Source organism: Vulpes lagopus, chromosome 5 (assembly GCF_018345385.1).
Source record: "Vulpes lagopus strain Blue_001 chromosome 5, ASM1834538v1, whole genome shotgun sequence".
NCBI classification, from domain to species: Eukaryota; Metazoa; Chordata; class Mammalia; order Carnivora; family Canidae; genus Vulpes; species Vulpes lagopus.
This window is the reverse complement of record NC_054828.1, coordinates 44,070,129-44,083,375: the sequence shown is the minus strand read 5'-3', so window position 1 is coordinate 44,083,375 and position 13,247 is coordinate 44,070,129. Positions and strand designations below refer to the sequence as shown.

General features: G+C 40.3%; 1 long non-coding RNA gene across 1 annotated transcript in view; it reads left to right on the top strand.

Annotated features, from left to right (window-relative positions):
* LOC121490446 overlaps positions 1-13,247 on the top strand; it is a 203,304-nt gene that overhangs the window by 180,019 nt on the left and 10,038 nt on the right. The window contains exon 9 of the long non-coding RNA XR_005987675.1: positions 12,174-12,480. This is a non-coding gene — a long non-coding RNA (uncharacterized LOC121490446). The remainder of the gene's footprint in view (positions 1-12,173; positions 12,481-13,247) is intronic.

Genomic DNA, 13,247 nt, shown 5'->3' with positions numbered 1-13,247 from the left:
AATGTACTCAAATCACTTTGAATGTCACTTTTCTCAACTGTAAAATGGGGCTATGGTTAGAGCTCTTGTGAGGACTCAATGAGATAATCCACGCACTTTACAAAGTATCTGGTATACACTGAGCACTTATTATATGAGATATTAAGTTGTCTTGTAGGAGTCTGGAAAGTGGAAGGACTAGGGTCAGCCAGGTGAACCTGAAATCCCAGTTTAAAACAAATAGCAGACTTGTTATCTCACTTGACCCTGATTCACATCAACTCTGAAGTTGGACCTCAAGTCCATGACACAGAAGGCCCCACCCCTCATTGCTGGTATGGTCCCACTTGAGGCCCTTATAACCAAGGACACCCACCCACTCTGCCAGCGTCACTCAGTTGTTCTGAGGATATATCAGTAACAAGCAGAAAAGAATATTTCTTGAAAGTTTAAGTGCTAGAAACATGCCATTCAAATTTATCTAGACACTGAGTATTGCATCTTATTTCCTTTAAAGTTTTATCAGGGTACAAAATGTGGGCATGAAGATTATGTGTGAACCCAGGTGTGTACAGGCCTTGGAATTTGAGCTTGTGCCCATGCTGACAGGAGAAGAAGTAGCAGAAATAGACATTGGCCATCGGAATCCAGATTCTCTAGATAGGTTCTCCGTATTTGCTCAGGATTACTCCCAAGGGCATGACCTTAGGAAGCAAATAGCACTTTTTTTTTTTTTTTTTAAGACCAATGTCCTACGGAAGAGACAAATAAAGGAGGGGTCAGAAAGTGAGGGAGAAGAAGAGGAAAAGAAATATCATCATTGCAGTGGTATTTCTCAATGATCTTAGTTGCTATTAAAATTACAACTGGATGTGAACCGACAATTTCTGCCCCTGAAAGTGTTCTGGTACACATAATAAGTACTGATTTAGTAGATTTAGAAGTTCTTAATGGCATATCATTAACAGGCACGTCCTCAGCCATGTGTGTGCAGGTGTGTAAGAGTACATAGGCATCTCGATAGCATTTGGTGTGGTTGTTTTCCTCTTCTCTTCTGTGCTTTTGTTTATTTGTTTTGTTTGTATAATCTCTCAAACCCAGCCACAGCCTGTTCTTTTTAACATCAATCTTGTTTCCCCAATTCTCTCTTTTTGCACAAGGAAATCTCAGGGGACCTGGGGGGGGGGTGGGGTATGGCAGAGAAAACTATTAGATTATAACATTTTATGGATTGTCAAGGCTCTAATGACATTAGCCACCTAACTGCAAGGTAAAAACCTTTGTGATGTCACATAACAAGTTGCCATGGGTTTGACAAACCTTTGTGAAGGAAACCAGAGAAAGGAGCTGAAATGCCCACAACACATATCTCCCCCCCCACCCCCGAGATTCTCTTGCCACCCATGGACATTCCCTTCTCGCTTATCAGCCCCTGAAGGGCATGTTTAATATAAAATATATATAAAGTCTTCCCAAATCAGAAAGGTCTCCAAGTCTCCAATTTAATTGGAATGGAAAATGCTAACTAATTGGCATCAAAATTTGATTTGTGGGAGAAACCTCCTTTTCGTTGGAAACACAACAGTGTGTCTGGGAACACAAGGCCAGTCCTTCAAAAATCATCCGTGAGCGCCGCCGAGGAATCAATTAAAGTTGATTTGGCATATCTGCTTTTGACAAATATAAAGAAATCTCTGATTAGGCAGAGAAGAAAAGCAGCTTTCCCTTTCTTGCTCTCTCTTCCTCTCTCTTTCCGGTACCTCTTCCGCTCTTCTCCTCATTCCCCTTTAAAGGCAGTAGGTGTCAGAAGGGGGTGGGTAGTGATATGCAAAACACGGCCTCCATAACCAAAGTAGCCTGCAAAATTAGGTGTCAGCATGCAAAGCTTATTGATGTATGAATGCGGAAAATGAAAGGCGGCAGTAGACAGCCGGGGCTAAAGGTGAGACAGGCACAGCGAGAGCAGCTGTAGATCTGCGTCAAGGTGTTGCTATATGAGCTCGGGTTTTTTCTGGAGGGCCACAGCCTAACAAGGTAAGCCTGGCCATGAAATGATGGAACAATACAATATAGGCACACACAGTGTGAATACCAAATAAATTGACATGGTGTCCACACACCACCACCCAACCCCCCCGGCCGTGCACATACCCCTCCTCCTCCTGCACAGCCACCCCCCCTTCAAAGTATGCCTGTGTATTCATTAATAAATTCATATTCTTGAGTTTTCAATAAAAGAAGAAAATGCAGTGTAAACTGGAGTTACTTAGTGACACCCAGCTCATTGCTTTTTATTGTTGCTTGCAGCTACGAAGCCTTCACAGTGCACTAGTAGAATTTATTACTGTCTGTCTCTGTAGCAAGTTGGCGAAGTGCGCCTTTTGAAGAAAATTGACCCACACTTCATGAATATGATGAAAAATGCCAATAACACTACAAAGACGAAGCTCTTGACATTACTGTGCAAAGAGCTAAAAGACAGTAATGAAAGTATTGCAATTACAAATCATTACCTCCTCTCCAGCCAATCACCACCTTCCCTCCTCTTTTCTTTCTTTCTTTCTTTCTTTCTTTCTTTCTTTCTTTCTTTCTTTCTTTCTTTTTTTGACCACTCTCAGGCTCTGTGGCTGCCCCAGGTGATATTTTTGCACAGCATGATGGGAGATAGACGGTGGATGAAAGCTCCAACTAGCTTCTCAAAGAAGGGAAAAGAAAACAAGAGGAAAAGAATGGAAAGGGTGGAGGGAACGTGATAAAATTGCCCCTCCTGTTTCACCTGGAAAAAGAAGGTATACATGAAAAGTCATTCAAGCCAATGGTCAGAAGGTCATGACGTTGTCTGGTCTCTTCCAACTGAAAAGTGGGACTCAGAACATCACACTCACTTTGCTAGAACTGTTCCCTCTTGGCAGGTTTCCTTTTAGTCTGGCTTTAGGGAGAGTACCTTTAGTCTTTAATCTTTTATTATTTGTTAAGACTCCAATTTAGACATTGGCAAATGGATGGTCCAAAACATATATTAGTGTTTTCAATGTAAGAGCTGGCCTATCTTGTTATCCTAAAGGTGATGCTGAAAAAGCCCAGAAGGGAGAGAGCTAACTTTAGACTATTTAGCTTCAGACTTGAACATGTTGAGAGGATGGAGGCCCTTGTCCTTCCTATGTAGACATCTTTCCGATATGAGCCTTCTGTTTCATATCCTTACACTGTTGATCTTTAGAGTTTTGTGTTTTGTTTTATTTTTAATTTTGAGGGGGCTGTGTGTGGAGGGAGTATATGAGTACATGCATTTCTTGCCTCCTGTATGGCTTACCTAGAAAGACAGCAGAATTATCTTCTGCTTATGCTATGATACAGGGTATTAAAATTTTTGAAACTTTGTACAGAGCATATGAAGTCAGAAATAGAAGCAGGGCAGAAGTTATGAAGAGAAGAAAATAGCTACTTCAGAGATCTGCCTTGGGAAGAGAAAAAGAACAATGACAGATACTGTGACATAATTATTTGACTTTGAGATGGTCGCCTGGCCTCCAGATACCCTCTTTCAGCTTCTCCTGGAAGGTTCATTTTGCTCTCTGATGCTGCTAGAACATCTACTAATTGGAGATTCAGCTTGGTTCCACAATACCCCATTAGAAATGCAAATTCCTCTGGGAAAGGTAGATTATAAATCATTAACACATTAGTATGAAATAGCTACATTAGATTTATTTTCCTTCTAAGATCTAGCTAAACTTTTGATTGGCCATACAGCCCGGAGTGTTTTGCATTATGAAGCACTGAAGTAGGGAGAGGGTGGAAACTAAGTCTACATAGATCTGGATAATATGGGGCTTAGGATACCCTGGAAGAATTGATTTTGAGGGAGAAGAGCAATAGATATATCTCTCCAGATATATCTAGGAGAGAAGCAGAAGTGAGGCTAAAATAACTTAGCCCATTTCAGAATATTTGAGGCTAGCCCTAGGGCCAGAAAATGGGCAGAAGACACATTTTTCTTCCTCTCCCTCCTTTCTCTTATATTAGATGTTCCTATTCCTTTTATCAGGACCCAAAATTTAGGTTACCTGAGATATGACTGTGATTCAGCCTTTGTGGATTAGCCTGGAAGTCTGGGGACCAACGTCATCAAAAAAAAGTCGTTTACATGTGAAAATGTGTTGTAAGATCCCCACATCCATTTTATTAATTGCAACTCACTCCCCGCATGGAATGGGTACCATGAACCGTGGGGACTGATTAGTTGTAAGTGCCTAATGTCTGCCAGATGCTCATGATATTGACGAACAACCATGGCCAATTAATCCATTGTCCTTCCTTTAAATGAGAAAATGCTTACATACCAATGACACTGAACTTGTATAGCTTTTAGTTTCCTTTTTAATAATCTCTTAGATTTATTAGCTCATTTGCTTACCTGATGATCTCGTAATTGAGATATCCAGGTCCAACAGTCCTGCCTATGGACCAGGTTGTCAGCTAGGGACCTGTGACAGGAATGACATTACCTGGCATACACATGGTCACACTTCATCACCATATCCATGGCATCATTACCAGTAGACTAGATAGTCCCCTTTTACTAAACCTCATAATCCTTCTCATGCTATGTTTTAGAGAACTCCTATTTCTTGATCAAAGTTGGCATAGCAGAGTAGATCTGTTTCTCATTCTTGGGCTTTACCAGATCAATTTAATATCAATGTCCCTAGAAAAATTGCCTCTCTAGGGATAGTTAACTGTCTGGTGCATCTTCTAAAGGGGAAACCAAATCCCTGAGTGGTCAAACTAATGATGTAAGGTACTCATCTCTCATTCATTCATTCTTTCAGTCCATATAAATATAGTGGATTCCTATTATTTGTCTGGAATTCTTGGGCCATGAGCCACATCAGTGAAACTCTCTAAGGTTTGACCATGGAGCAGGGCCTGGGGGCTAAGCTTTATGATACACAGCCAGAAACTGGCCTACCAAAGAGCAGAGCCTTCTGGGTGGAAGATAGCATTAGATGGGACTACCTTTCTTTGCAGGGCAGCAGCGCAGTGGGAGGAGCCTACTACAGAAGCAAGTACAAACTAACACTGAGGCTCCCGGTTAGAACCTGGATTGGTACTGAGAGGAAGCTTTATTTTACATTTTAAAGATGAGATTTCAATCAGTTGCTAGAAAAGGACAGAAATGACTAGGAGAGTAGCAGCCACTAGGCAACAGAGCTGAGATGCATATATAAATATGAATATGACACAAACTGCATATCTACAAGTATCCATGTCGCTAAATTTGCCCTACCATCAGAAGATTTTGCATATGCTCTTCTACTTTCTGTGTGAGTCAAAACATGCCAGATCCTCTCTTTCTTGTAGCAAGAATGGTAGATAGATGAGACTGGGAATGGAAGCTGAATGGGCTTCTTGAGGGAGAGGATTGTGTTTGTGTCACCAAGTCCAGCATGGTTGCTGGCACACAATTGGTGTTCAGTAGATGATGGTTGAATCAAATTGTTCAGAAGGTCAGAGGCAGTGGGAGTGCCCTAGAGGGTTGATTTTTCAGGTGTAGTCTGTTAGGCGTTCTGTGGAGGTCTGATAAATGGAATTGAATTTGTTATTGATACTAGAGAACTTGCATGAAAGCACATGGACAGAGAAAATATCACAGACCTAGATACTCAATAAATATTAGTAGATGTTTATGAATATAGAGTTTCCCCCTCATCCCTTTCATGCTCCATTGACATGATGTGTGAGTTAGGCTAACACCAGGTTAGGCTGCTGTAACAAATAACTCACCAGATTTCAGTAGCTGAACACAGGAAGTTTATTTCTTATTAACGTGAGAGTTCTATGTAGGCATTCCTGGTTGTCAGGAAGCTTTCCTTTGTCTTATGGTTTTGCCATCCCTTAGGGCCTCGTGATCTCCGTAACGAGCCAACAGACAGGAGAAGAATGTGTTTCAAGGACACAAACTGAACTGCTTACAACCCCTTTGTAACAATCCCTTTGGTCCCCACCCAGTGCAAGGTGGGCTGGGAAATATGACCCCTGGCTGGGCACCAGCTTCCTAGTGGACACTTCCCTGTGGAAGTGGACCGGGGATTTGGGGTAGGCAGTTAGCCATCTTGCACATATGTAGGTGGGCCTCAGGGAGAGGCCAGCAGTGGCAGCTGCAAATATAATGTACTTCAACTAGTTAGACCTTCCCTACCCACTGCCACAGACAAAAATCTCACCATTAGTCATCCCTCGTCTTATTCTTCTTACAGTTCCTCACTCAAAATGCACAAGTGTGAAACCCAGTAACACAGTTAGGTAGTTGACATTAGGGAAGGTAGTCAGAGAATGCTGATCATTGGCTGTATCATGGAAGAAAATACATAGTAAGGGGACCAACTTTAGAATCTGTCTGGGGTCATTCTCCATGTCTAGGCCATCTAGAGCCAAAAAGAAGAGTATCCTCAGGAAGCTGATGGAACAGTTCATGAGAAGACACTCCCCACCCCCAGGCTTCTGCTTGTTAGGCAGGTGCCACTGACAAGATAATAGGGAACTCTCAGAGGAAAACCAAGGCCAGTGACAGTCTGTCTGTGTAGTTCCAGTTAGTGAGTCCTCAGAAATGCTTCTCAAGGTCTTTTAATCTGGAGACAGCCATGTTTTCCTGTTTGCCTGTATCATTTGTCCCAGTGCCATCTCCTCTTCTGGGTTATTTAGGAGATGGGAAAACTCTAATGTGAGCGATGTAGCCAGTGGGCCCTGGTCTGAGAAACTTCCACATGTGGCAGAAACAATCACATTGAAGGAAAAGGCCATCAACAGGGTGTCATAGAGTCTGGGATTCATTTTGGCTTGAAACAATCATCTCTACCCTTCTTGATATCTTTTTTTCCAGGTTAATCTGTGTTGAAATTATCACTCAAAAGGTATGCAGATAACCTGAGTCCACCTTTGGGGTATCTTCATGGCCCCATCAGGCTTACATACTTCTTGAATTTGGATTCACTGTAAATATTCTGAAGCCGGCGATCTTTTTATGAGCAGACAACGTGGCCTACCTGCTTCTTAAGGGTGGGGGCAGCTGACGAGCTCAGATGGGGGCCTGTTTCATTGTGGTACAGACACCACATTTCTTGATGGAAATAAACACTCAGATTATTGAAAGAATGTAGAAATTTGTTGGCAGTTTTGGGTCAAGGTAAGTCAGTAGTTATATATTTTTTCTATTCGGAATTACACTAGGGAGAGGCTGGCCTCAGGTGCTCAGGCAACTGGCTATACCTCCTTGTCACTTGGCCATAGAAATTTGAATGGGTTTGTATACATGGCTTCTAATATTTCAGGCCATTTAGTTGCTTTGTAAGTAATGCAGCTTCCCCTCAAGTTTTGCATTTGCTCTAAGCCAGATGGCCATGATGCCTTGGCTAATGCCTTTTAATATCTAAGCCTTGTATATCTAGTGCTTGGTTAATAACAGGGAAAAAGCTCCGGTGACTCACCTTGACCTCTAGAGGGAAAAAACATCCTTTTAATAATCTGGGAGTTTATTTGGATCGAAGGCATACTGCATGTTACACAATCTTCTTGTAGACCCGCACGGGTCACAAAGCGGCACCCTTGTTTTTTATGAAGTCAGCAAAGATGTATAGGGGCCAGGCTCACTGCTTCTCTGAGAGCCTTCAAATTCATCTTTAATATGTAACCTACTAGCAGAGCAGAAATCCTCCCTAAGTTTAATGGACTTTTCTCTGACAACTTTCCTAAGTATATAACCTTTGTTGCAATTAAAGGTACACTTTCTAAATGTCCTTAAAAAGGAGTGCACACTCATATTTTAGGAGTCAAACCATGATCTCGCATGTCTTTCTACTTTAAAGCTTCTCTGTGCTACTTGAACTAGGAACTATTTGAGGGTAGGGATAAGAAAATCGATCAGTGTTCTAAATAAAACAATGGCTGGATACATCAGTTAGATTTGGTAAGTAAATGAATGGATGGAGGCTTATGGTACACCTATACTGGTAGTTCTCAACCAGGGGTGATTTGCCCCCAGAGGAGAATTGGCAACGTCTGGAGATATTTTGGGTTGTTACAACTTGGAGGATGTATGTGCGTGGCAGGGTGCTAATGGCATCTGGTGGGTAGGGACCTGGGGTGCTGCAAACAGCCCCACAACATAGAGTCATCTAGCTCAAAACATCAATAGTGCTGAGGTTGAGAAACTGCCATATGCATCCCAGAATGGCACATGTATTCAAAATGTGTAGAAGATGACCGTTGGTCTTTGGGAGACTCATTCAGCAAATATTGATAGATCATTTTTCATGTTGAAATTCAACCACAGGGCAGCCCGGGGGGCTCAGAGGTTTAGCGCCACCTTCGGCCCACGGCGTGATCCTGGAGACCCGGGATCGAGTCCCGCATCGGGCTCCCTGTATGGAGCCTGCTTCTCCCTCTGCCTGTGTCTTTGTCTCTCTCCGTCTCTCTTTCTCATGAATAAATAAATCAAATCTTTTTTAAAAAAAAGGAAAGAAATTCAACCACAGTTTCCACTCAGAAAGCCCTCTGAAATTTTCTTTTTCCCCGTCCCATCTCTTCTTTTTTTGGCTGCCGCCACCCCCTTCCCTTATCCTTCTCATTTTCTTACCATCCATGGGAAAAAGGAAAGAATGCTGCATTGCAGAAACGACTCTCTGGAATCAAGAGCATGGCTCTATATACTAATTTAATTGTACCCATGTCTTTTCTGGACCATTCTTTTCTGAAGATAAATATATTTATGCTGCCCTCGCACAGCTTGGGAAGCCCTTTGGAGATGGGTACTGAAGGTAAAGAAACAGATTCACAGGATGTTGACTGTAATGATGCTCTCAAAAGCATTTGGGATATTTAAACATATGCTTCCAGCATCTCTTTCTATCTTCACATTGCTGCTAAATTGTGGAAAGCTGTAAATAGAAATAATGGACTCAGTTTATTTTTAATTAGAAGGCTGCTGCTTATAGCCGAAATCGTGACACTACCAAGCATGTCTTTCGCTCATTTGGAAGGAAAGAATGGAGTGATCCTAGGGTTTTGAACTTGAGCCAGGTTCCCTGAGTGTCTTGGTCTCTGAATCCCTGCAAATCCAGTGCTATTCCTGTGGCATGTGGCCATAGGATGATTGTCTGTACTACTTAATAAAGTCTTTAGATGTAGCAAGTAATGCTATATTATTTCTGCAGTCAGAAGCAGTAAGCACTTTGGGGAGCTGTTTTATTTTTCCTTTTCCTTCACATTTAATTGTTAACATTTATCCCTCAATTCAATAAAGCTTGTAGAGTCATATTTAATTTTTTTTCTGGGAAGATCCTATTAATTTTTTAGGCATGTGGATGGAGTAATGTTGTCATGATGCTCACTGTCTCCCAGATAAACTTTATTCTGGGCATATAAGATTTATCCATAGACAACATTCCAGCCATAAAATGACATGGGTAGACAGAGCTAGCCTGGTATTCCATTTTCTTGGATCCCTGGATTGTTGCAAACCTTCACTGTTGTCTCAGTCTTCTACACAAAAGTAGAGAAGATGCTCATGTAAACACTGACCAATTTGGAATTTCTTGGTAGTGGGGACAGAGAGCAGTCACACAAAGAACCAGCTCTGGGCCTAGGTGCTTCCCAAAATGCTGTGACTTATGACATACCATCTACTTCGAAAGAGATCTTTCTCTCTTCTTTCCTGATATTTGTATTATTTCCCTACTGGATTAACATTTCCTATTCCACAATGGGATACCAACCTTATAGTATAATGATTCATGGAGAGAAAACTTTCCTGTTTTGCATTCATACTATAGTGAAAAGGTCTAAGAAGAGACTTTGATGGAACATAAAAATCAGCATGTTCGGTGATGGCCTAATTAGGTTTCAAAGGGTATTATGGGAGGAAAATGGTTTTGGAGAAAAGGTAATATGATGAGATAATTTAGAACTGCTGTCCAGTGTGAGAGCTATTCACACAGGTGGCTGTTGAGCCCTTGATATAGGACTAATCTGAATTGAGACACAACGAAAGTATAAAATACCCATTGAATTTCAAACACTTAGTGTGAAAAAAATGTAAAATACCTAATTCATAACATTTATATTGATTACATATCGAAATAATTATATTTTAGATATATTGGGTTAGATAAAATATACTATTAAGATTAATTTTACCTATTTATTTTTATTTTTCATATGTGGCTACCAGAAAATTTAAATTTAGTATGTGGCCCACATTTGTGACTTGCATTATATTTCTGTTAGACGGAAGGCTTTCTTTGAATGGCCTTGCCTTCCAGAGCACATTCCCATGGTCTGAAGGTAAAAGTTTAAAATTTGCCATAATTTGGCTTAACGTAAACTATACTGTAGTTTCTGGTTCTATGAGCAGTAAGTTCTCTTGCCACATAAAAGCCCCAGAGCAGGGGTTCACCTCTAGGATAACTGAGCCTTTAAGTCAGTGGATACCATTATGTCTGTGAAGACTCTAAAATTAAATGCAAAGGGTGTGTGTGTGTATGTGTGTGTGTGTGAATGGATGTGTGTGAATTCCACTGAGGAGAAGCTTCATGACTTTCTTCAGATTCTCCAAAGGATCCTTGACCAGCAACTTCATTTGTACAGCTTCAGGGGACCTCTGTTCCTATAGAAGCAAGTGGTGGCTGGTATTCCCCCTGAGATTGGGCACTGGTGATATTGCCTTGATCCCAAACTGTTTAAAAACTCTGACCCATTGTGAAGACTCTCAGTGTGGTTTTGTCACTCTTGTTCTTTAGCCCTTGGTAGCTAAAGAATAAAGATCACATTCCCTAGGATGTCATTGAAAGCCGATTATATGTCCATGTGTGTTCCAACCACAAAAATCTGCTTAATTTCTAGTTGCATGTGCATGTGTGTTCCAACCACAAAATCTGCTTAATTTCTCAGAGTCTGACCTCCATTTAAAAGCCATGTGTCTTTGCAGATGCTGTTCCCCCCTCTTGAAATTCCTTCCTCACTAAACCTTTGTTTGTCCAAATTGTACTCAACCTTAAATTAGGTTTATAAGACAGGATGAGGAGAATATATTTGTTTATTTTCTATAGGATTAATATGCAAACATGCAAGGACTTCCATAAATCTATAATAAAAAGAAAGTACAAGAAATATAAACAAAAGAAAAGAAATTCAAAGAATAACAAGCTAGGACCAGTAAATATGAAAATGCTCCATTAGCAAGAAACTTTCATGTTTATTTTGATGTACTAGATACCATTTAAATCTTTTGTATAGTTAATCATTTCAACTAAATATTCGTTACACTAATACTTCAATAAATGCAAGTAAAAACAATAACAGATGGCACTGTTGGTGATGGCAAGAAGAATGGGTATTGTCATATAGATGGGCCTTTAAGTTTGTTTAAAAAGCTAGCTAGGTTAGTATCTCATCAATATTTTAAATGCATATACCCTGTGACCTGGAAATCCCATTTCTAGGAATCTATCCCTCACAAATATTAGGAGGAGTGGATAAAAGTGTAGGTTCAAAGTTTCTTAGTGATAATATGGACTGGTTAAATAAATTCTGGAATAAGCCGGCAATACAGTCATTGAAAAAGAGTCAAATTGACCAACATAGACTAAACTGTGAAAAGACGAATAAGCTTTATTAATTGGAAAACATACACAGCATACTATATATAGTTTGACTTTACTTTTTAAAACAAAATTTATGCGAGTATATGTGGTATTGCTACTACTATATTTATTGAGAATTAAGTACCAGATACTGTTTATAGTCATTTCCTTATTTAAATTTCAAAACAGACCTAGAATATGTACTTTTATTGACTGTACATTACATATTAGAAAAATAACGAGGAGCTAAGTAAGTAGCCTGAGATCACACAGCTAAGGTGGTTGAGCTAAGACTTGAAACCAGCCAATTAGATTTCAGAACTCGTTGTCTTAGCCTCTGTGCATGTGGTGGGAAAGGGGGTAGAATGGCATATTTACTCAAGAGTAAATTACAGGTCTTAAAGCATATGCCCCATACTGTTAACCCTTTGGAAGCTGAGATTGGAAGCTGGGAAGAAGGTACTTAAATTTTTTCTTTTATACAATTCAGTAGAAGAAGGAATGAAGGTCAGGTTAAGGGTAATTTTTATGTTTTGTGCTTTTCTATATTTTCAGATATTGTTCACTTTCTATATATTCAAACATATTCTCTGTTGAATATCGAACGTGTGATGATTTTGTCATCGGGAGCCTATCCTAAGTGCTGTTTTGAACTTTGGAGAGTCTGCTCAGTCTTCATGAAGCCTTTGCCAGTCTTCTCACTGAGAATCAACAGTGCTTTGGTCTGTACTGCCTTCGAAATCATTGTGCCTTATACTCTGTTAGTTCTGATGATGTCTTTCTTCTGTCCTAGACAGGAAGCTCAGTGAAGGCAAGGATGGCACATCGTAGGCATTCTGCTGGTGTTTGGATGGATACATGGGTGGGCATATAGATCAATAGATGGGTGGAAAGAAAAGATGGCATGGCATGAATGTCACTAAGAGATTTTCACCTCAAGCTTCAGCTTCATTGCTGTGTTATGATTGTAATAATCAAACAGGTAGGCCTGCTGGCACCTCTCTGAATCACTGTGTGTTGTGTCTAGCTTGATGCCAGGATGAAGTAGGGCCAACAATGACAAGTGCTGTTTAATGTGATTTTCTTGGCACACTAAACTTTGAGCTTAATAATAGGAAGAAATGTGGCAAATAAATTCTTTAAAAATTTATCAGCCTTGGGGGAAGGTGATGAGAAATAGCCTAATCATAGCAGAAAAAAAGAAAACTTAGGAGCAGCCTTAAAAACATCAACTCCTCTACTTTGGCCCCCTATGAAGATAAAACAATCCTCGATAAAATGAGAGGTTGTGTTGAAAACTTTCAGTGCAGTACCTGGCACTTAGTAGGTGCTTGGAAAAGGTTTCAGTGTACATACACGTTAACGGGATATAGCTCTCATCAATTTGTACAATAATCCAAGATAGGAAATGAAAGAACAAAAACCCCATATGAATCATTTATTATTTTATATGATTTAAAAATTTACTCAAGAAAGCAGCTATATAATCTATAAAAACAAACAAAAGAAATGGAACTCACTGGATTATTGATCTGCTCATATATTCTTTCTCTGTCTCTACCCTTAAAGATAGGGGATTGATTAGTTAACCAGGGGAGCAATCACACTTCCAGATTATCAGTTTGATGC